We start from the raw sequence: 26,175 nt of genomic DNA on the forward strand, positions 1-26,175 counted from the left end.
TTTATAGGTTTTCTGCAAAGTCACAAAGGTGGATTGCGTCGCGAGCTGCATTTTATTGCTTCGTGCTCGGAGTACAGTGGATGCAGAAGTGTACCAAACCAGACGCAGCAATAACTGTTCACTGCATGACCACTAGTAGAAGACTGGCGTGGAATGTGTGAGTGAGAGAGCTATTAAAAAAAAATCTGACACCAAATGTTTGAAAAAACTTTGAACTATATTTTATGAAATTTTGTTGTTTAATAGTAACTAAGAGCAGCATGTATTATGATGCTTTTCATAATTAATTTTTCTATGGCATTATACCCTGTAAAAACACGTTGTCACTTTCTCTATATCTGTGAAAAATTGTTGAAGTTATTTTAAACTTTTTTTTTTCTTCGCGCGTGAACCGACATATTTATGATATTATACGCCGCCACATTGTCGTATTCAATAAAATAACTACGCTTCGATCCTCTCGTTATTTTGCGCATCGATCCTGTTCCAGTAAAAGAACTGAAGTGAACTACAAAGTAACTGACGAAGGTTTCGGCTCATTTTAGATTTGTTTAATGCCATCTTGTTCACATTTATTCATTACTAGCTTTTGCCTGTGCCTTAACCCGCGATTATATCGTGCGCGTCCGCGTTCTCCTATTTTTCCTCCGTATTTAATATTTTGTATTTGTTTCAGGTAATTTCATTATTATGCTAATCGCACCGTCCTTGGAGTAAGTAATTATGTTTTATTTTGCTGGTAATTCATTAGTAGCTAAGTAGCAAGAAAGATACGAATTACAATTTGCCACAGAAAAAGGCAGGCTTTATGCCAGTTCCACACTGTCGCAGATGCCGACGCGAATGCGCGAACATTGCTTAGTATATATATATACTAATCAATACAACGGCGGTAAACAAAAGCACTCATATGATTGCTTTTTCAATGATGCAATGAAAGATCAGCAATGTATACCGAATCCGCCAAAGTTCGACGAAGTCTTAGGCAACAGTGTGGAGCCAGCATTAGAAGCTTATTTGATAGAAGTAATTTATAAGTTTTTGTGTTAAGGTTGAAGTACTCAGTGAAAATAAATTTTGATTTAGGTGGATTAAGTACTTTGAAAGTGAAAGATTGTTTCTAAGGTATTTTAGGGCAAACATGCCAGCAACATGGATTTAATCGCACTAATTGGATATATTAGACCCGAAAGTGGCCAAAACTAATCACATCCCACGCGTAAATTCGATAGATAATATATATTTTCTGCCTATGTACTTAAATTATTAAGTAGTAAAATAATTTATCTCAATTTTATATAATTATGAGTGATATTTTACTTATTAAGTAATCGTATTCTATAAATAAGGAAATGTATGTTAAAACTGTTTGTCGATTAACCTTAGTTTTCTGCGAAGAAATACACAAAAGTACGCCATTTTATCTAAAAGACGGCGGCGGCACACATGTCAATTTTAATGTTAAAGTTGACTCGTGCAACCACCATTCATAAATAATTGAAAGGTTGAATTGGCACCAAGTAATTTCAGGCCTTATTCAGTTATTCAAAATATTGCTGACCCTCGACAATATATCGAAATTTACAAAATTCGGTTTGGCTGCTAGTCAAAGAACTGGCTAGAAAATTTTTCACTCGATTTACGTTTGAATAGAATCTCTTCCAATTTTCGGTGAACATTCTAAACTCATGTATTGGGGAGTAATGGGCCGGTAAATGAAATCTCAGGGATACAGATGTGATGGATGATATTAGAAGGTTTTAACTTGACCTTGTAACATAATTCGGTTGCGGTTAGATCATAAAGGAGAATAAATTTTGTTTTTCAAAACCACTTTTTTAATATTGCCGAAGAAACAAGTCGTGTCGGAGAAAGAAGGAGTCGTCGTGTGCGTTACATTCCACAAAATGGCCACGGCCGTCAGCCATGAGGAATACAACAAAATTATGTTTCGGCTCGTCACATAGTCTGATCCTGAAAATGTCCAAGCGTGTTAGGAAAAATGAGCTAACAAAATCAGATCTGGTATCTCGGGTGATTGATGTGGGAGCCTCCGCCTTAATTGCGGGCCTCCATCATTTATATTGTTGCCGTTTAATCACCCGTCGCCACTGTCCGAGGATACTAGCTCATGCTAGCGACTCCGCTCGTCAACGCTCCGGGTCGGAAGTATAAACACGTTATTCAATATTTCTTCATTAAAATAGTCTTGGTTAGACCAAATAATTGATGATAAATAATGAATTGATAAAAAAATAAAAAAGAAATTGAGAAAATATCCAAAATATTTTTGTATTTTTCGTGGTTTTTAAAATGTCAGAATTTTCGGCAGGAAAAGCTCCTAAGTATATAATTCTAAATTCTAGAATAAGCAACCTTATCGTCTCAATTACAAAAATCAATTTATATTGATATTTGTTTGTTATATTTATTATTTCCTATCGGTTCATCGAGATACGAGATTTTTCTATTCGTAAAAATATATATCCGTACGAATATCATATACAACAAAACATATTTTCCTTTTACAAAAATGAAGCCATTATGTCTGTAGATAATATGTGACCTTATTGCTAGTTATTTGTTTAGGATGACCTCTGTTCCAGAGAGGGCAGGTAATTAACGAACAGCGGAGTTTAGTAAAGTTATCTGTAAATTAACGTTTTAATAATCATAAATGGCCCCATTTTTGGTTTAATTAAAATACAAATCAAGAGAATGTGTGCTTTAGAAAGAGACAAATCGTTTCTGAAACATTTCAACGCCACAGGCATAGTCTGATATAGGTTTTATCTTATGGTATAGCAGGCAAACGACAATGTGGATTTTGTTAAATCAATTTTGAAATTTATTATTAGTAAAAAAGTGTTATAAAATCAATTTTGTCCCAACTGGGAGGGGAATTCTAGTCATCAGGTTCAAATGGGAAATCTCTTGTCTAAAATCCAGTGACGTGGTCTTAAGTCAGCAGTAAAGTTCTGATCCGGCAACACTGCAGTTTAGTTCAACAACCTCTGTATGTCCCTAACAATGTATGTTTGAGCCTAGATATGTTTGCCACGCTACGTGGCAATGGCATGACATATTTCTATCTAGTTAATTCATTGTTTAAGTCTGAATTTATACCACGTTTTATATCATACGATTTTCCTTTCTACTCGTTTAATCTATTAATTTAAATCACGCCATTCTATAGGAAATTAACTAAGTTAACTACAAAATTTGACAATTAATAGGTCGATTGTTTATTGTAAAAGAGAAGTCCATAATGAGGCAATTTAGCATAACGCTGAAGTAAATTTCACCTTCAACAAATAGGGTTTTAATTAATGAAATAAATAAACAGAATCCGAAACAATATTTATTCAATGGCCGCCTAACCGAATTTCTGACAAACAGTTGTTATAAAAGGATTATCATTAAAATGTCGGTAAAGTAACTATTAGGAATTAATGGATAAATTGCTTTACGTTGTAACGGAGTTTTCTAATTAATTGAGATTGTTATTTTAGTGGAAAATGATCAATTATAAAAAGTGTCTTACGATTTTGCACTCTTCAAGGCATGGCTATTAACTCTTAAGAGGCATTTTTTGAGTTTGCGTATAACACTCTAGACATCAACTTTGCTTCCCATCAGGCTAGATTCAGGTCAAATGCACTCAATATATATATATATATATATATATATATATATATAATGAGGTGAAATAGATAGATTTATAGGCATATTTATGTATAGATAAACTACGCTTTTATTGACTAATTAGTTGACTAAGATCATCAACCTTACAGTAATCATATGTGCTAGCTGTAGTGTACAAAAGTGGTGTCAGTTTTATCTCAAGTCGCCTTATGGCATCTCATCAACATACCAGTGATTGAATTGATACCTTTCAATAAATGGAGTGATCTGTGGCCTATCCAATTACTGGCTTCCGCGAATTGGGTGATATGAATAATGTATGTACCTAATTTGAATAATTCCAGTAATTCACCTGTTAGTGTTTAGGTCTAATTACCTAAACAACATGCAAATTTAGTGTCGGTGTCGGTCGACACAATCACTCGAATCACGAGTTTTGTTTGTTTCTTATATGGGTATTTTAATGTTTTGCAAATATTTGCATGTTCATAATTTGTGTATTTATATAACGAGGTATGTGTCAGTAAATAAGTTAATGCGAAATTACAGGAAAGCAGGAATTATTATATGTAGAACCAAGATGATACTGTCTATTTTATATTTATACCAAAACAGTTTCTATTTATAGGAACGTTATAAACCACACTTCTTATACACATCACAACTTTGTATAAAAAGCGTTTTATACGTTGTCCTCAGCTTAGTCATGTGTATCAGTACTTAAAAGGTTCAATAAGGTTATTTATACCCCCTCTGACTCGCGGATTCCTTTCAAACTTCCTTAAAGATCCCTATCTACCGCGGCGTACACCGATCACATATTCTCTAGCAGTCAAAACTTTGCTCAAACATGTCAAACACTTGATAACTTGCTAAATAACTTATCAAGTTATGTTCTATTATGCAGATGTAGCTGTATTGTATATGTACATATATAGAGTATTCACGACGGAATATTAGAAATTAATTTCAAACATAGTCGTTCACAACTCTCCTGCGTTTCAAGCTACTTATGTTTAGAGTAGAAAGATATTCAAAATTTATGACGTTAGGACATCGAGATGAGCCTAATGTACAGAATTTGGTCCAAAAAGTAATTGAATGAATGAAAAACACTTTATCCCCTTATTATCTTCTATATTGTTTACAAGATACGACTTTGTCTTCGTTTCAACATCGTCACTTGGTCTTGAAAGTTTAGTTATAAAACAAACCCACTAGATTTTGAGGCTACTGGTTCGATGCAAACAAAAATAGGTACAAAAATACAAATATTGTAAATAAAACACATTTTAAGCTAAAGAATGTTTTATTTCGTTGCCTCAATGAAAAATATTGTAGAGTATTAAGCGTTAAAGTATTATGTAATGTAGTAAGCGATAGTGCCAAAACATACTTTAGTTTAAAGTTTGCTTTATATAATTTATAAATAACAAGCTTAGTTAGACTGGAATACAACAATGACGATATAAGTAAATAGTAGCAACACATCAGACGATGTTATAAATTTATTTACTTTATAAAATGTCCTCTAAGAAAATGTCAGCCTAATTGTGCCAGCAAGGCAGCCTAATTGTGTCTGCTAATAAGGTCTTGTTGTTGCTTGATTAGATTTCAGCCCGATCGATGTCGCATAATCACATCAAAGTACACGACGTACGCCACTCAAATTAAGTATGTATTGTAATGTAACAAAGCCAAGATATAATAATCAAGTTGATATTTATTCTGTATCTAGTAAAAACATATAGATCAACTAAAAGTATATTTTATGAAATGTCAAAATTTTATTCCAAAAACCTCGCTATATTTGCAGGCAGTAATTGAAGTTTGTCTGCATTTTCCAATGTTTCCGATTCAAATTATTTTTCACAAATATTTCTGGTTTAAAGCAGGAGTTATTGATATATTCGACATTTTTAGTTAAAAATAAATAAATATATTAGGACAAATTACACAGATTGAGCTAGCCCCAAAGTAAGTTCTAGACTTGTGTTATGGGGATACTAACTCAACGATACTATATTTTATAACATATACATATATAGATAAACATCCAAGACCCGAGCCAATCAGAAAAATATCATTTTCCATCATGACCCGATCGTTGATCGAACCCGGTTGAGAGGCAAGCACTTTACCACTGCGCCACATAGGTCGTCGTTTATTTTATTTAATTAAAAATATATTTGGAAACGTACGAGGATGTAATATATTTAAAAATATATTACATCCTCGTACATATATTTCATGACATAATACAGTTGCGTGTCATTAGATAACTCAGAAGGAATTTGTGTTGAGGTCGTCGCATCGTACGGCCGCGTATGCAAATCTGCAAGTAAATTGAATTTGCATGATTCAGCAAAGAAAATGCTTTCGCATTAGCCCGTATTCCGAGACGCGGCATTTGATTTTATTTACTTTCGTGTGTCGCGCCGAACGGAAAAACGTAACGTGTTTACCTGAACAAATTCGTTCATTCAATTTTGGAACACGGCGTGCCCGATTTTTGTCGCTTTTTATGAATATTTTGGGTGACTAAGTAAAAAAAATCCGTAAAAGAAGTCCTCCAGTAGCGTCTGTCTATCTGTACGCAATAAACTCAAAAACTACCGAACGGATTTTTATACGGTTTTCACCAATAGATCGGACCGCTAGTAAAAAATAAATAAAACATTCTCCATCATGTCTTAGTGTCTGCACAAGTTAATTAAAATGAAATAATAAAATGCATATGAGACCACGAACACAATGAGTCGAGCCAAAGGGAAGAGAAACTGTTATAATAAAATTGAGTTAGCACAATTTTCAAGGTAATATTTTAATTGCCGGCACCTTTTGCTAAAATTGCTAATGAAGATAGAATAAAAGTCAATATAACTCATTTTCCCCGTTAATTATATTATACCCCCTCCACCCTTCCTGGGTTCTGTACCCGTGGGGAACTCTGGTTTGAATAAAGATGACGGATTTTACCCAACTGACGAATTTGGCATTTGATGTACGAAATTGGGTTGCGCGGATTTAATATTTTGAGGTCCAAATAAATAAAAAAAAATGTTTGAGGAGGACGGCTTATTGTAATAGTTTGTAATTTGAATTTATTTTTAACATTACTTACAACTGATTTTACAATTTATTACATACACTAATGGTAAAAGGCACTTGCTCAATCTGTACTTACATTAAACTTGACTTCATTAAGAGTGTAAAGAAGTAGAATGAAGTAATCTGAAATTACTGTTTAGTAGTCAAAACCAAAAATGTTTATTTCAACTTAGTGAGTTTGAAGACTTATTGAAGTAAAAAGTATACTTAAAACTTAAAACAACATTTTAAAATATCGAGTACAATTTTCAATTACAGATTTTACCACCTTTACTGCGTACACGAAAGTAATTTAAGTGTGCCTGTGTCTACGTTTTCTTAGTGCAATTGGTTCGCAATCGCGCGAACTATTCGCCCCAATAAAATACCGCGCCCCGGACTATTCGTTCCGGGGTTTATTTGGCGGGAAAACTTCCATTCCCTGTTACGTGAGTTTTAGCCGGTAAGCCTGAAACATGTTAGATCCCTGTGTCAGAGAATAGAATATTTTTTTAGTTCAATCTCAGGCATTGATTTTAGTTATGTACCTACAAGCGATTCCACTGTTATAAAACGTTACATCTCGGAATAAATATATTTAATATATTTATAATAAGTCTGAATCTTTATAAAACATAATGGTAAAACCCAAAATAAGTTCAATAAAACAAAAGAAAGAAATATGTATATGCAGTTCGATGATTAGTCAAAGAACTTGCTAAATTTCTAATTACTACACGGCATAAAAAAATAATTACGGACTAAGAAAAGAGGTAACCTGCTTCTCTATGGACTATGAACCTCTATTCAGAAAATAATATTTGCCTATATTTGCTATTTCTGCGGCAATCGATAACAGTAAATCACCGATAAATTGTTTGATGTACAGTCGAGTGTACATGTGATCTCCGTCAAATCGTACAGGCGTAGTGGAAAACAGAAACTGAAATAAATGTTCGGTAATCCCTCGAAAGCCTGGAGTTTCGGGAGCTCCGGCTTCCTGTATCTTGTCAATTTTATTATTATCTGACGAGGCACAGTTAATACTAACTTAGCCAGTTGTTTTTAAATTATTTCATTACATAGTACCAGCTTCGCTTTTATTAAATAAGCGGTGTTAATAACGATTACCACACTGTATTTTTCTATTTGTTTGTTGCAGTTATCGATTGTTTTAAAATGCGAAAGCAAAAATTTATTTCATCAAATTTTCAAATGTCAGGAAATCTGTTTGGAAAAATCTTTGTAATAATTTCGAGTAAACGTTATACATAAAATATAAGTCGTAATAACCTACTTAAAGTTTTGAGTTTGCTTTCAAACTTTTAGAAAGGCTATATTTTATGCAATTTTTCACTCTTGTATGTACACAGCGAAATTCAGAAATGTTTTACATAACGTTAGGTTGTTACAAAGACGACGCAGTGCGGCAAACCTTGTATGTTTCATTTCTACACGAGGTCAAATTTCATCCAAGACTCATTCGCAGAGAAGAATTATTTCATAAATTAGCAAGCAAGAGTATTCATAATTGTGAACGTGTTTCAAAAAACTTGATTAGAGATGCCTGCAACTTGAAAAAAGATTTTCATCGCACTAGCATGATGGTAATTTTTAGCTTGGTAAATTAAAAATATAGGTACCTATGTAACGCGCTTCTACCTTTTATCTGATCGCCGATCTTTAGATCAAAGTTCCAATCCAAACAAGCCAATAGTCCTCATATGACTCCCACAGAAGATAATAAAAGTAGAAACGAAAATATTTTTTCTACTAGGTATATACTAAAAGTTTGTATATTAGAGTAGCATTTTTAGCGGTAGTTATACATAGGTTAAATGGTAATCCCAGTGGGATTTTAGGATAAGAAAAATAATTTAAATGTAGTGTCCCTTATGTTATCGAGTACGGGTCCAAAAGTACGCGTCCCTCTTCTTGTATTTCTTTGACATCCCTCAGGAGCTGCGGGCCTCCCGGGATAATGGAATCTCGGGCCACTAAGATTGCGCCAATCGCCTCCTTCGAAGGGTTAATTCAATCATGGTTATATATTTCACGTTTTTTTTTGTGAATTTTGGGGATTCCAACGTGGATACAAGGCTTTGTGGCTTTGTATCGTTTACTTTGTAGATTTCAAATAGATAGGTATTTGAAAGTATATATTTACGTATTGCTTTGATGTCAAGGTCGATAGAATACACAGACAACTGAGAATGCTGAAGACCGTGGTAAGGAAAGGAAAACTGGACTCGACGCTCTATGTCTAACGATGCATAATGCAAATGCACAGATGAAAAACTTGTAGAATGCTTTTGTTTGGCTACAATATTTTCCATAAAACGGCTTTATACTATCCACGAATAGTTCGCCAAACTTTGGCAAATTTGCCATACGTTACTGTTCCTTCATTGCGGTAAATAAATGCACTTATATATACTATGCAATGTTCATGCATTCGCGTCGGCATATATCCGAGTTCGACGATAGTGTGGAACCGGCATTACATTCTTGTACTTTGATAAAATCGGGTTTCTTTTTATGAAACACAGAAGATAAAAGATATTATGTATATAAGTAGTGCATCACGCCGTTTATCTTCAAATATCAATCATTATTTTGATATTAGACAGGTTTAAACGCGTAAATATCTTCTATTATATAAGTATTTCGTTTTGAATAGTAGTGAGAACATTTTAGCGTCCCATCCTTAGTTTATTTAGGATTGAACGTAACCTCCCGAAGTATTGGGAGCGTGATTGGGCACACAAGTGGGTTGTATTTATTGTGTACATAAATCTTTAAGAATAAGGCAAATATACGAGCTAAAGATGTGATATTTTATTTGAGTTGTATGAAATTCGCGGACCCATCCAAATATTGTGTCAAAGTCCAGTGGTATTTCGTATCTAAACTCAATCTGTGTGATTGTCCCTATATAAATAAAAATAAAATGTTCGCTGAAAAAGATTGATACGCGAAAAGTTCCAAAAGGGAACCCTTTAAAGGCAATCTTTCAACAAATATTGAAAAAAGTAAAAGGAAATACATATATATATATATATCTGCATATATTTATGTAATGTGAGATTTTTAACATAATTGAAATTCTTTCGGCAATTGCCTTTGATTCATACTTTCACTATAATAATTAACTTATACATATATAATCTGCACACTGATTGATAGTTGCAAGTTGACCATATGCTTGTGTCCACTATCGCATATGCGTCCTTGTCCATACCTTTAGGCGACTTAATAAAATCAGACACCATTGTTAGCAATTAACACACTCAAAAAGATCGAAAGATGAAAAATGATTTAATAACGGCTAAACTTTGGAATTTTGGAAAACATACCATCTACATACTGAGCCTTCATATCAGCTTTTAAATGATTCACTCAATACGAAATGATACCGACGTGACCCAAGAGACAGGCAACATTGTTTTGTAGTCGTAATTGCTTCTTCCTGAAATTGTAGCAAACTTGGTCTAGCACGGGAGCCAAACGGAATACTAAATCAGGACGTCGCCTTGGAGTGACACCTGCATCGTAAATTAATGGTAGCAATCACCCCCAGCTGTAGTTTTTGTAGCAGATTTTAAGACAACTAATACTAGTTACAAAAAAGTAAACGATTTAAACATTATGCACTTTTTTGAGCTTGCGTGTCACATCTTTGCTTCCCAAGGATATTCTGAGGTCAAACGCACTCATGCTTTCATATTCATATTTATTAATTGATAAAAACAAATATTATTTTGTCCTTGTTGCCTGAAATAAATTAGTCACCATAAAATTGAATTAGCTATCATAAGGTTTGAACGGTTATTCATTTCAGTTCATCCGATGTGTCTTTTCCACTCACTTTAATTAGGTAACTACTATATTTAAATTGATGGTATACGCTCCAAAACTTTTACATTACTTTTTTAAAAATATGTATGTATTGTATGATTACTAGAAATAAACGATACGTGTTTATAATGTGTCACAAACTACATGACAAGAGAGCTTAGTATTATCTATTAATAAGACAGTGAAAATAGCTTGTAACTATTCTACTATTACAATATGTCTCATCTAGGGCTGCCATTACTAAAATTTCCGACGCCTGATTTTGATTTTTTCCCGGACAGTTAAAATTTATCAACGATTAATACATTGGAATAACCAAAGTAAAACATTTATTCAGACATTTGACGTTCAGATTAATTTATTCGCGTCATATTTAAAATTATAAAGAAATTATAAAGTATTCTCAATGCTACAGAACAGACTACTAACATTTCCTTATTTAAAAAAAAAATTCGAAACTAGGACAAAACCGGGGAAACATCATTGCCGTTGTGAAGAGTGAAGGTAAAATAAGCCGCAAACTTCCATGTTTTGCAATAGTTTCGCGAACTACCCGCGGTATACAAAGGGAAATTAATTTCGGGGGTAAAAACTTTACAGTTCTGTACAATAAAACAAAACAATTGAGTTAGTCTATGGTTGAGCAATTTGGACATAATGTTTTCGTTTAGTTATTTAAAATAACTGGAAACGTTTCGTGAAGTTTATTTTCTGTAATAAAATATGGTATTTTAAAACTGTAGTAGTAGAAGTAAAGAAATCTTTTTCGAATGGAAAATGATCACGAAAAAGGCAAAAACCCAGAGCAAAAAGTCCATATTGTAATTAAAATGGTGTATTTGTTATTTTTAAAGGGTTTGTTTTTTGTTTAATATTATTAATTTTCAGGATGTCAAATTCATAATTTACGATTATTTGAGATTTAGCCAACAACTCTTTATTTTAATACCAGCATTTCATAAAATAAGTATACTTTTATCAAGCAATGTAAAGATCAAACAAAGAAATACTTCAGCTTAGTTTCTTTGATGATTCCATACAATACATTTAACCTAAATACATATCATAAAAGTTCTTATGTACTTATATCTCGTTTTACTTGTAAATTCACAAAGGGTTTTGATGATTCCAAAGTAGGGTTGAATTTTAAGTTATTATTTTAACTTCTGACACCATCATACGACAATATATGCCTAACTTTACGAGTATTGTGCTGTAAAGTTGGCAGTACTCGTAATTATGATGATCGAATACGAAGTCTTTACACTTTTCAACTTATCGACTTTGATCCAACTGAAGGTCTATCACGAAACATACAAACACATAGCACGTTACTAATATCCACATTCTGTCTCTTTTTCCATTAACGTGTAAACAAATAAGAGAACATGTGGACGCAATGTCGTGGTGCATGTTTTATGTATGATGTTAGCTGTTCTCATCCTGTTTTTTTTTATATCATAATAGAAAAACATACATGCGGGTTGCGTGATAGTAAGAAAATACCATGGGTCCATTCTGAGAATAGTCTATTTTCTTAGTGACTTCCAAAATAAGTTAAGGCACCTTTATATGTATTGAAATGGAAGATTTATATGTTACAGAGAATTACTGCTTAAATTGGAGAAAGGAAAAGACAGTGCTAAAAGATTTTCGTGTATCAATGAATTATTAACTAATGTCCCAAAAAAAGGTTCCGCTTTAACACCGTTGAGAGAAAAATAAAACAATTTCGTAAAATTTTTCGTTTATTCCTATCCACAAATAAATAAAATCGGGGAGGTACTGTCACAAACTAGTGAAAATATATAGATAAAGCTTAATAAGAAGAATTTCAGTAACACCACATTTGTTTCTGGTATTTACTTTACTTTCTAATTACAAGAAAGTCCATGGATGTATTAGTGAAACAGTATTTTAATGTAACTGTAAATGGTTCAAAATTGAGAGAAGGACAACGTTTTTCTGTAAGCTTGCTTAATAAAATCCTTATCTATTAAACTCTTATCTTTTCAGGGTATAATAAATGAGTAAGTATACTTGAGCTACATTTTCTGGCCCAGAGAAAGAGAGATAAATACGGCGAAAAATAACCTTGACGTCTATAATCTCGATGTTTTGTGCTTAAGCAGACAATAAGATGATACCGAATTTTCCATACAGCAGGTTTCGCCTACGGTAAGCAGGCACTGAATCGTTTGTTTTATTTTTTCTCCCAAACTCTTCCCATTCGGAGTCGTGAAACTTTGTATGGGATTCAAGGACTCCGGAACTTTTAGGGCCGAAGCGAGGCTGACTTTTAGACGAATTTATATTTATGTATGTCGAAAATTTTCTGACATTTTCTTGTGTCAATCAGGCAATTTTTATCTTACAAGTACCTAATATATACCTCATACACAGTAGTCACAGACTTATATATTAACTGTTACCTAGTTTAATTATTGACAGTGACAGATTATAAATTATTCGCATATAAAATATTATAAAAACAACAACAAAGCGACATCTTTTAGTTCCCGTTTTAACGTGTGGATCGGATGATCGGCATCGCTTCCGAGTGGCAACTCGTGTTAACCTAGATTTGCTTTTGTCCCGCGTCCCGCGTCCCGCGTCCCGTGTCCCATGTCCCGTCATCTACCGGCCGGATTTATTTCAAGGTTCGCGTTACCTGGACTCGGTATAATTACAAGGGGATATCTGTGATCATTACAGTTGTCCTCGCGCCCTGGATAATTCCTATTTGACTGGTTAAAGAAATAAATACATTAATGACGTAATTTACTATTTTTTTACTCTCATTAAAATATATTAGCAAATGCATTTTTAAAATCTGATTTGACTAAATAGTTGGAAAGTAGTCAATTGTCAAAACAAGTGTAATTGTATTTTCCAAAAATGTTTTATACATCCGAATGCGTATAAGCCAATAAAATGTAAGGTCCGCTATAACTAAATAGATTTATTTAACGCAGTTATTATTTACAAAAACAACTAACGCGAAAATTATAGCCACATTCTGTGTCCAAGAAGTGATTACTGGTCCTGGAAAAGGAAACTGCTTTGTATGGGCGTGTCGTTTACGAGGTCCGCTAGGACTGCGTGCGTTTACTGCGGTACCGTAAACGCTGGCTTTATGACGTCCCCAACTGTCTCCGTAAACGGCTTCAAACCAGACGAGTAAATAAAGGGAATGCTATGGTAATTCAGATTGTGTCGGTGCAAATGTCGACCCTGCTAATTAATGTTGGATTGACGACTTATTTACAAAATGTGTAAACATTTTGTAAATGAGTCGGAGTTTTATTTAAGGATATGAAGTTTGTAAAAATTTACTTCATCTATTTTTTTTTATATCTTATTCTAGTGTCAGTTTATTAAGTCTGTTATTAATTTATCAAACGTAATTTCTAAGTTACTTACAAATAATTGTTTTTAACATATAGAAGCTTATTTATTAAAAGCTTACATGTAGATTTTTACATTCGTCGGTAAAAAAAAATGTTTGTATAAATAAAGTTTATCTCCTTTACCCCTACCCCTTCCACCCGAGTCCGTGAGCACATCTCGAGATGCTCGCAAGCCAACAAGTGCACTCGACGCCTAATTAATCCGTAAGCGGCAAGTTGCGAACGAATACTTACAAGCAGACATGGGCTAAAACTGGACATTTTCAAAAATATCATCTTTATTTGGACATGAATGTGAGCCGTATTCAAATATAGATCGACGGACTCGCGCCCATCGATTGTAGGCTTCTAAAAATCTTATAATGAGATCCAGGTAGGTCCCAAACTTTTTAATACTAAGGCGGTTCCCCAACAGAACTGTGCCGCATTTTATCGTTACATAAAAGTTAATGGTTTGCTTGTAGGTCTGAAATAAATAAAATAAATATATTAGGACAAATCACACAGATTGAGCTAGCCCAAAAGTAAGTTCGAGACTTGTGTTATGGGATACTAATTCAACGATACTATATTCTATAACATATACATATATAAATAAACATTCAAGACCCGGGCCAATAAAAAAAAAATCATTTTCCATCATGACCCGACCGGGGATCGAACCCGGGACCTCTTGATTCAGAGGCAAGCACTTTACCACTGCGCCACCGAGGTCGACAAATGCTTGAACATCACTTAAAATGACGGTCAGTAGTTTTGTATCGTGAGATAGTAAACAACATTCATGCGATAGAGAAAAAATCATGAGGTACTCTCTAATTGATGATCGATCAAAAACAATTACTGCTTGTGGGCTAACGATTCTTTAAGTAAGAGTATATAACTGCTAAAAGTAGTCCTGTCTTTCCTCTATAGTAAGACTAGCGTGTAAAACCATACGTCTAAACCTTCCTAAGGAATCACACTATCTACTGATCAAAACCGTACAAAAATCCGACCGGTAGTTAGCTTTTTTAGTTTATCATGTTCATACAGAAAAAAAGGGCTGAAACTAGGCGCAAAAAGTCCAGATTACCCCGGGCGCTTCTCCATCCCTCGTTTGCGAGTGTATTTTAGTACATCTTCAGGGGCACGCGATACAAGGCACGACGAAAATTGACTTCAATTATACCTTGAATTGAGAAGTAAATTAACTTCAAAATGTTTGTGACAGGCAATCAAATAATGTTATTTACGGTTAACGAAAAGAAACGTTTTAGTAAAGATTTTTAATTTTTAATTAAAGTACAATTTATAAGCAACTAGTTTTAGCAATTATAAATACAAATGTGTATTTTTAGATACACGTAATTGAAAAGAAGCATTTTTAAGTACGGGATGAATTGTCCAATACAACGTTTAAATTTCATTAGCGGTTTGAATGTCTTTCGGTGACTATTTCCAAAGATAATGGGGATTGGCATGGCATCGGCGGTTTACTGTGTAGAATATTTCTTGCATATAGATAGTTTTCATGGGAAGAAATAATATAGCTACGTCTACATGTGTACAAGTAATAAAATTATTCTGTTTATTGTGCGCTAGCCTATCTACTGCCGAAAAATTTGCACAGCAGGAATATTTATTTTCAAAACAGCAAAGCCACTGCAATGTTTCACGATAACAGTTTCGAAATTGCACTAGAACCTGAAAGCTGTAACAAATGCCCAGTTTAAAGTTTACAGATTCGGTGAGCCATACAAACGCACGAGCATAACTCAATGGGATATTGTAGAGAACGCGCGAACCGCCACACATGTATGCAAACCAAACACATAGATTTATCTGCATGTTTGCGGATAGCTATAAATATTGCAGGAATCTTCCCCAATTTATTGCGGGATTCCGTTATATGTATTTTGGGTGTGATATTTATGGCAGTTTTCCCCTTTCTCAGTTAATTATAATAAAAGCTATCCTGTAGTCGATAAGGAAAGAGAAACAAGGTTTTTTATTTCCACAATATGGAAACGAGCTACATTCCATGCCCTAGCAACCTGATAAGCATCTATGTGCATGGAATGCAATGACAAAAGCGTTGACGGACTCTGAAAGCGATATAGATTCTTTTCTCTAAGGCTACAATGTTGAACCTATTTAAGTCCTATGTTGTCATTAATTAAAAGAACTTTGATAACGAGCTAAGTTCTCAAACTCGGCGGGCCGTGTCTCCTGGGTGTGATCCTACATTGCAGGTCAAAGTCATGTTGTTGGCCTCAGTCCAGCATCCTGTGCCAAGGCTAAGCCAAGGACAGCTCTCCATGCCTTGGCGTATTACCAACATTACAAAGTAGTCAAGGTTATAGAAAGTGGCGGGTAATTATGTAAATTAAAAACATAACTAATTTCGCGTTTAAGTAGAACAGTCGGACTAGTACACACTGGACTTTTGAGATTCGACCCAACAGCAAAAAATGCCCATTAGACCTGAATTTCAAAGATTATTCTAGTTTAAAAAAAAAATATTAATGCACCCTTTTTTGAAATGTATCCGGTACCCACTAGATTTTTAAGATTAGGTCCTAATGTCACATACATTAGGACCTAATCTTGAAAATGTAGTCAGTGGTCTAAGATAAGAAAATAGGTTTTGTTTGGAGGTCGAATAGATACTACACGGTAGGGTCGAATTATGAAGATCCAATGGGCACTAGACCAAACATTTGAATGCTTTGAAGCATTCAGACCTAGTTTTCGTTTTTAATCGTATTCGTGTTGAAAATGATGGCCAGTAGGTTAATGTGTGTCTAAATAGAAAACCAGTTTTAGGTGTTTTGTTTTGACGTATGATTGTTCTTGGGTAAACGTATTGAAAAGAAATATTTTGAATAGTAACATTTCTACACACTTGACTGAAAGAGAATTATGTACTATATAATAGTTTAGAATTTGTGAGAAGTGGGAATTATTATTTTAAAACTTTTTGATAGCAGTCCTTGGACCAAACTGTGACCACCAGCCAACAGCACGGTGGTCAGAAATGGGTAACGGGAAAATGTTAGATGAGACTGGCACAGAAACGTAGAAAATAGCGCGAGAAAATGGAGAACTATGCCCAGTAGTGGGATGATCAATCAATCATTTCATTGTCGATCAAAGGTTACCAAAATATGGTAAAAGTACATGTTGGCTGTAAATGATGATGATACTCCATAGTCTCTATACACCTACATAGTGAGATATGTTTTAACTTGTATGAGTTATATAATAAGTTAAAGTTTGGCACGTGGCAAAATATATTACGACCGAAGAATGACAATTAATTTAAAACGGTTAAATTAATTGCAAACAGTTGCTGCACAGGTAAATTAATTAAAATGTTATCGGTTCATTGTTAATTAGAAGATGGAAAATTTAACTACAGTCTTGACTAGCAAGATATTATGTACTCTCAAAATAGTTCAAATTTGACGAGGATGCGGACTTAGGCTGTATGTACACATCCAAAATTGTTAACAATTTTTCAAATTTAAACATATTTTTAGTAGACTGTGCAACGTTAAATTATTGTCGGACGCAAGTGGTATGTAGTGTTTTTGCGATAACATAATAAACACCTCTGTATTTTTAAGCCTAATTGTAATTCGCGCAGGTGGCGCGAGATCTCATCGCTACGTGTCAGCGTTCCAATTTCCTCGCCCCTCGATTTTATTGGATTTTTTCGCAATATTCCTCATTGCGTATGAACGAGCGTATCAAATTACCCTAGCTCGTAGATGAAAATTAAATCGATGTCGTCTTTGATTTTCTATCTGCCCTCCTCGTAATCATTTGGCAGGCATAAAAATAAAATTTAACTGAATTTGTATTGTGTCACACGTGCCCGTGACGGAAGTTAATTTCAAAATCAAAACACAAATTCTGTCATGTCCAATTTGGTGTTACTACGGTTGCTTTAAATAAATATTTCGTATTCTGTTTGTAGACGTTTTCCCCTAGTATATTTTTATTGCTGCCTATATTTTTCCTCTATTTACATTTTTCTTTTCATGAGCTTAGACTTTTTGATTGATCTTTCTTCCTTCTATATAATTCCGCCCCATTGACTTAAGAATACAATTCCACAATTTCGATTCTGTGTAGTTTTTGATAACATTTTCTTGGTAGAGAAAATAATGATATTTTCGTAGAAAGCTCAGTGGAGCTCGAAAACAAACCGTGATTATTTCCAGTCCGCTTATCGTGCTTTCTTGTTCATGTCAATGTGAGTGAGAGTAACTTTTACTGTAGAGCGCGCACTGTCAGCCGCTGTCGCAACTTGTTTCCAAACAAGAAGTATATCCCAACCGAAACCACTTACAAACTTTGGTTTCCTAAGTGGCCAAAAGGTTCGTTTACATTTCTTGCATAAAATGCATCTCTACTCCAGGTTCTTTTTTCAACCAAATAGCAAATTTTATATAAACGAATTGTATCGATATCCATGCACTAGATTTTACGTGATTTAAATAACAATAATTCTCACGTTTTCATTCACTCAATTACTTCCAACTTTAACTGATTTTTAACCAGTCACGCTTTAATGTTGAATAAAATATTATTATGTAACTGTTCATGCTAGTTTACAAGAATAGGGTATGTGATTTTAGTTTCAGTGACTATGAAAGACGTTATAGTAATAGAAACACCGGTGGAATAATTACTGTGATAATGGCAATTTAAAGATAACAAAATTACAATAACATTTTTGTGACATCTATTCCCAAAGAAAGACGAAACCAGAGACACTTAAAATTACTTTAAAATTTATATTTATATCTAAAGGATAAATAACGCTATTTTTTGTAGATAAACTAGTAAAAAAATACTCGCGCTCTACACTAGATATTAACTCTAAGATGTCAATATTTATCAGACATCCTTTATGGGCAGAGATGGTATTTACTAAAATACGTCCAGACAGCTTCTGAGAAGTTAATGATTAGCGATTTATTTATTTATAATAAAATTGGACGCTTGATTGACATTTATTACAAAGTTTTCTCCGAAAGAATTTATTATTTTATTACTAAAATTGTAGTTTCCTTTGTACTCAAGTAAATAAAGAAATCAGTCAAATTCCATTAGTTTTATCGTGGTTAGGTGTGAAATATCCTTATAAAACAAAGTACTCTGGAGGAAGGTTTAGGTGTATAATTTCTTATGTTTTTACCCGAGCGACGCCGGGACGGGCTAGTAACTCATAAGATCATGTATGGCAATGTTCTCGAATATTCCCGTCAGTGGTAAAGTCTAGGTATTTTACTCTTGAGTTTATTTGTCACAAACATCCAAGAATATATTTTCTTTTACAAAATCGAAATGCAATGACTGACTTTTAACGGCTAAGGAAACTGGGAAGACGTTCAATGAGATTCAAAACTTTTCTCTTTTTGTTAATTTAGTATTAGTTTAGTATAGATGTAGATTAGTAGAAGAACAAATATAGATTACTTGTTTTTCTTTTTATTTTGGCCACAAACATCAAACTACGTTTCGGATCCCATGCACAGTAACACGATATTAGTAGTACTCTAACATAATGTGGTTTCAGTCTAACTTCGTAGCCTCGTAGGCCCCGTACCACAGTTCGTAGCGTCCCACGTAGCGCTGTCGTAGTAGATCTATCGAGTTTTTGTATATAGAAACATTTCTTCTTATTCTTATCAAGATAATAATGAAATAATTAATAATTTATTTGTCAAATATTTAAACTACTGTAAGATTGCACGCGAATCTTAATTATCCGTTCTAGTATGAGCCATGTCCCATTCGCTCAGTCGTGCTTCGTTGTTTTCCATAGGTTTTGTCACTGTTGTACATTAACGTACAGTCAACAGCACGTCAACCTACCCAAATTCGTTGCAAATCCGCTATTACCACGCCATAGAGGTTCCTGCAGAGTATCTTGATGTGCTGTTGAATGTACATTGAAACTTCATACAATTTCTGCGTTTTTACGTTGTCTGTCGACGAACGTCACGGAGCGCGACCAAGTAATGGGGCGTGGCCCTAAGATCTCTTTAATTTTCATTATGCTCAAATAAGCCCAGCTTACGGTCCTACAAAGCGTGTTTCCTAGACGCTGTTATGAGCTCATTCCTTATTCATTGGCCGGTAATACTGCTAATTTAAAGAGCGGTCTGGCGACACATCGTTCTCTGTCGAAATCCTTTAGCAGTTCATAAATTTTGCAACATTTCAAATAAGCCGCATTGGATAGACGTAAACCACTTACGTTTATGATTGGTTAAATTATTGCTGGGTTTATCGGCAACATCTGTTATGTTTGTCTTTGTGCAGTCACGTAATGAAGTGTCATCGTGTAGAACAAATGTTATTTGATTTTGATTTATCGTTTTTATCGTACGTATCTTGTGCGCGTTGTTTTTGCACGACTACACAAAAAAAGTAGTGACATGTTTTCAGCGTTCGTGTTTTGTGTTCGTATATTTCTGAATATAAAATGTCTCATCACCTAGACAGATTATAGATAGGTATCTATTATTTACTCGATATATACTTTTTTATATGTTTGTATCTACATCTGAGATATTTCTCATATGACCAAAAGTAATTTAATCCGTAATTCACAAAAACCTAATTTATCTATTACAATTTGTTAAATGAGTTCCTATTATTAAGCCTTATGTTTTCAACTAATTATATAACCATAATTTTCTTTTATCTGCAGGTATGTCGTCCACTACAAGCGAAGGAAATTAAGCGCTGTAAGTGACTCTCAGCGCGATTGGAGATATATTATGCATGGCGCGGACCGGGCAATACTCATTTGTAAGATAAGATATAGGTTTCAGTGCTTGCACTTTGTTCTAGAGAGCTCATCATTATCAACAGCCATTTAAACGTCCGAAGCGGGCGAAGTCGCGGGAAAACGCTAGTATAATACCTATATACATAAAAATTTAGTGCGATGTAATGAGTGAGAATATATAATATTCGAAATTGCAACTGCCACAACTCCGTTCCTCACCACAGACGTGCCAATGGTTATTCAAATTGGAATGAAATTTCCATAAATAGATTAGAGATATCGACGTCTGATGCCGACACGGAAAATGAAATGTACGGGCCCATTGATTGGTTGATTCGTTTTACACAAGATTTCTTGTGTAAAACGTATTTAAAATACTTACTGTAATCAATTTTACTGATGAGCCTGCTTTATTTGAGGTAGAAAAGGAATTAATTAAACTGTTAATATGCTACATTAATGGGGACTTCTTCATTTCAATAAGAGTTTAATTAAAGGGAAGCTACGACAGCAATACAATAGCCCATAATCTATTTTAAATTAATAAAAGGAAAATTTGTAGTCTAAGGGAGTAACGTAATTAATTTAAATTCAATATATATCATATTTAAATTTAATTTAATTTAAAGTAGGTGGGGCTTTAAGTCCAAACTCAACTCTTGCGCACAAAGTGACGTGACAATAAATCTCATGATAATCGTAACTGAAGTTGTAAGTACATAGCGATATTTTGAAATGAGAATATGAAATAAACAAACCAGCGAGTACTAAAATCTCGCTTTCAAAATTATCTACCACGATTGTCAACTATATCACAACACGAATATGGAAACTTAATGCATAAAATGTACCGGGTAACAGTGTGCGATAAACGGCAGCTGGTACCAACTAAAAATATGCGTATTTTAGCTGGCTTATGCGGAACTGTGAGCTTGTACCTGTTACTAAGTAATAAACATCGTGGAAATTCACGTTTACATTTTCTAATCTGTTCATTTTAATGTTGGAATATGGGAATGGCTTTGTGAAACTTTTTCTTGTTTATTCGTGTGTGTTTGTGGCCAGCACGGTCTCAGTGTTGTGTGCTAGGAGGGGGACGAAGGGAAAAGGGCGAACACTCTGGCAAGGGTGGTAATATAACAATTAAGACAACGACATGTTCCAAATTTTTGGTGTTGTCAATAATGGCATGATTTAGAAAAAAAAAGGAGAAAGCGGAATTAGCCCGGTTCAGCCTTGACGGTTGATTGACGTCAACAGCATTCAAAAAGAGGGTAAGCATCAGAAAAGCCGTCTCGCGCTCAGATGAGAAAGTCAGAGGATGACATTATGTTGTTGTTGAGGCACACTTGGTTTCAATTCTGTAAGAAACGTCAAAAAACTCACGTCGGATTCCGCGCGGATATGGCTAATTTGTAATCTGTAAAACTCACTCGAGCACTAGCGCTACACTTGCGAGTGCGTCGGCGAGTGGAACTAAACTATCTACACTTCTAATACATGAAATAGAAAAATTATATATTGCACTTATATTTAAATACAAATATTTTTGTCAAGTTTGTAAAGGTATGACTATTTCTCAAGTCCGAAATGAAGGAAATGGAGCCTTGGGGCGCGATTTAATAAATATACAAGTACAACAAATGAACCAAACGGTTTCTTTTGTTTCTTTGAACTTATAACGAATTCCAGGGATTCCTTTTGTCAACGAATTTGTGCCGGGACACTATCTGAAATGTGGCAGAAATACCCGCTGCACAGTATTGTGAATCGGAGTTTTATTAAAAGCTAGCGAGAGGTTTTACTGCGAGGAAAATATCTTGTGTGGCTGCTGAGTACAGTCTTCGGATGTCCGGGACTGAACCTTTTAACTTTTATCACAACACGACGAAGGCTCACCAATATTTCATCCGTGACGTAAAAGGTTTTATAGATTTTTACTGAGAACAGATTAGAATTGAATTAAATTATGTATATTCTCAAAGATATATTCAAAGATTAAACAAATGACGTACATGAATGACCTTTATTTATATTATCATGTAAATAAGTATATAACTATTCCAAAAATTAAAAATAAGAGTACCTATATGAAGTCAATAAATGTATCATATGTTGAAACGTTCTTTTTGATATCAGTATACAGTAAACTACACGTCATACGATTAGGAATAACCGTTTTCATGACGGCATCGTGGCGTTACATCCACGGCTAAAATTTTGCATTTTTTTTGGACACAGTCAGCGAAAAGTTGGTTTATACCACGAACAATTTACGAACAATAAATTCACAATGTCCGTCATTTTTACACGGAAACTTTGTCGCCACAACACATAGCGGAATATTTAACTTGAGTTTATATTGTCATTTTATACCCGCCATTGAGGTACCTCTACTTTTTAAACTTTTATTTTCGCTCTAATATTTTTACCGCAACATAAAGTTTACTCTTGCCTGGATCAAACTCAGTTTTCTCATCTTTTTATTCTTATTTTTTAATATTTTGACCGGCTTACCGAGCATCACTGTAATAACTCGAAAATATAACAACAAACAGATTATTTCCTGTTTCACCGTTTGCTGATATAGTATCTGATAATCTACATGTAACATATCTAACAGATAGCGTTTAAAATTCTGTTTCACGAGTGTTGGTACGGACAACTGGCCTGTTACATCAGGCAGACTTCTCTTAGCAGATTAGATTTTCTGTCAGATTACGATATCATATTTTATAAGAAAGGGATGAAAAAGGCCCTTAATATCGTAAACTAAACAATTCTCTTTCATCTGATCATTTTCCTGGCTACTTCCGCTGCTATAGATCGTCGGAGCCCAGGGTTTACTTTTCTACGGTTTCACCTCCACGTCGCACGGCCTTCGGCATCCTTAATTGTCAGACCATCGGCACGCATATCAAGCCTTTTTGGGTTTGCCCAACAAACTAAACAACATACGTACAATTCAAGTGATTTACTACATGACACCCGAATTTTTTCCCCAAAGCCGGGACTGCATACCGGTATAAAATATCTGTATAGTACCGTAAAAAAATCGGTACAGACATTTTCACCCTTATTATTTTTTTGGTTTAGGTATAAAACATTCCTTATTTAGTAAAGTATGCTTTAACTCTTTTATGAATAAGACCGATATTATCTATGTGTTTAATGAATAAAGAATAATACATTACACATTTTATTTTATTTTTAATTCGTCAATTTTTTCAGGGTATGCATACTACGAACTTGATGTATAACCTTTCTTCGAAACATCCAAATGAATATCAGATCGTATTGAAACAAAACTATATTGCAGAAGATCAGTCATCAGATGCTAGTTCAAGTTCCACTGCTAAACCACCTGTCAGTACCCCCGATAAGCTAAACAAAAAAAGCAAAAAACACAAAAAAAAATTGAATATTTAAAGGAACAATGTGCCATTCATGGAAAATCATTTTCTTTAATGGACGATGAAGCTTTTAAAAATATTATTAGTTTAATCTCGATTGATCTAATAAAACTAGCATCGGTACATAGTCGTTCGATTCGAGAATTGCTGATAAAAAAAGCAATTGAAATAAGGCAAGGAATATCTTGTAAACTGCAGGACAAACTGATATCAATTAAAATGAATGGTGGTGGCTCACGCCAAGATCGTTTGTTTATGGGTGTTAATGTGCAATATATTGAAAATGGGAAAATCAATATTAACCATTTAGGACTCATAGAACTCCACGTGCGAAGTACTTCTGAAAATTTGAAAAAAATGTTACTATACGTATTGAGGAAGTATAATATATCAGTAAATCAAATAATAACAATTACGACTGATAAAGGAGCAAATTATTTAAAAGTTTCGCAATTGATAAATGAAACTATCGAAGAAGCATGTCGTGACGAAGAAGAAGACAGTAGTGAGAATGAAGAAGAGGAAATCGTACCACAAGATTTCGAAGATGTAACTTTGGAAGATGATATGATTAACATGCTCAGCGGAGATGAGGCTCGTGACAAGACGTATTCAGTAACATCTGTTCGTTGTGCTGCTCACACATTGCAACTAGCAGTAGGCGACGCATTGCGTGAAGATGAGGCTAATAACACTATTGAATTGGCCAGGTCAGTTGTGCGCAATTTAAGGACTCCCTCGGTTCGACAAATCCCGAGGGCAACAAACAAGAAGAAAGCTATCTTAGATTGTACAACCCGATGGCATTCAACGTTAGATATGTTGCAACGCCTGAAAGAATTGAGATAATGTTGTTCAACAGACCCTAGAGAACCGTCCTTCATATCAAATAACACTTGGTATGCCATTGATGACATAATAAGTTCGTTACTACCGGCCAAAATTTTAACAAAAATATTACAATCGGAACAGGTTACAATAGGTGATTTTTCCCAAAGTTTTAGTGTAATTAACTTTTTGTTACTATGTACCATGAATATTTGCGTGAGAAATAATAAATATATGTTCGGCAACACAATTTCTAATAAGGCTTCAGTTGCATTGTTCGGGATGATTTATTTATACCTCATTATTATGTTAACGAATGCATGCCGATGTGATAGTGTCGGATTGGACAAAATTACCATAGAACAGAAATATCTACTTCCTCCATATTTACGTATATCTCCATATTTATAGACGACCTCCGTGGCCTAATATCGGCAGTGTTGCAGTCCGGCATGATGACGGCCGGGCCATCATGCCGGATTGCAACACTGGAGGTCCTGGGTTCGATACCCGGTCAGGTCAACATGGAAAATGAACTTTTTCCGATTGACGTGGGTCTTGGATGTTTATATGTATGTTATAAAATATAGTATCATTGAGTTAGTATCTCATAACACAAGTCTCGAACTTACTTTCGGGCCAACTCAATCTGTGTGATTCATATTTCATTCATGTCTATTCATATTTATATACATATTTATAATTGGTCGATGATAAACAAACCGTAAATAGAATAAGAATAATTTATTTATCGAAAAGCACATGCAGATTATAGAATATTAGATGTTCCCACACTAGGCTAGGCCTGTATCGTGGGCATCAAGTCCATCAAAAAAAATCTTCTGTACTTTTTTTAATTCCTTGCGGCATCTGCAACATTAGCAATTTGATAGTTATCTGCGCGCGGACAAAATATTCATTTATTCCGATTTTATTCGTATTTGCGCCAAAATACGTTACTCTGTTCCGTTGCGCAACTACTGCTTTATTGCATGACTTGTGCTAGTTGTATGTGTTTCAAGTTCAATGTGAATACACTCGTGTTCTATTTTTTTTTTAATATATCTTTTATTTTCAACATGTTGTTTGTTAGTTACATGTTTATATTTGTATAACAAGTTGTGTTCATGTTTCCCAT

The 26,175-nt window shown here is 34.3% G+C and overlaps 1 protein-coding gene and 1 long non-coding RNA gene across 2 annotated transcripts in view; both read left to right on the forward strand.

The window, feature by feature from the left end:
- LOC128671140 (uncharacterized) overlaps positions 1-26,175 on the forward strand; it is a 143,200-nt gene that overhangs the window by 58,191 nt on the left and 58,834 nt on the right.
- Positions 20-25,421, forward strand: LOC135309747 (uncharacterized). The gene is made up of 4 exons (XR_010369935.1): positions 20-157; positions 677-713; positions 20,716-20,752; positions 24,028-25,421. It is a non-coding gene; the product is annotated as an uncharacterized LOC135309747 (long non-coding RNA).

This window comes from Plodia interpunctella, chromosome 7 (assembly GCF_027563975.2).
Source record: "Plodia interpunctella isolate USDA-ARS_2022_Savannah chromosome 7, ilPloInte3.2, whole genome shotgun sequence".
NCBI lineage: Eukaryota > Metazoa > Arthropoda > Insecta > Lepidoptera > Pyralidae > Plodia > Plodia interpunctella.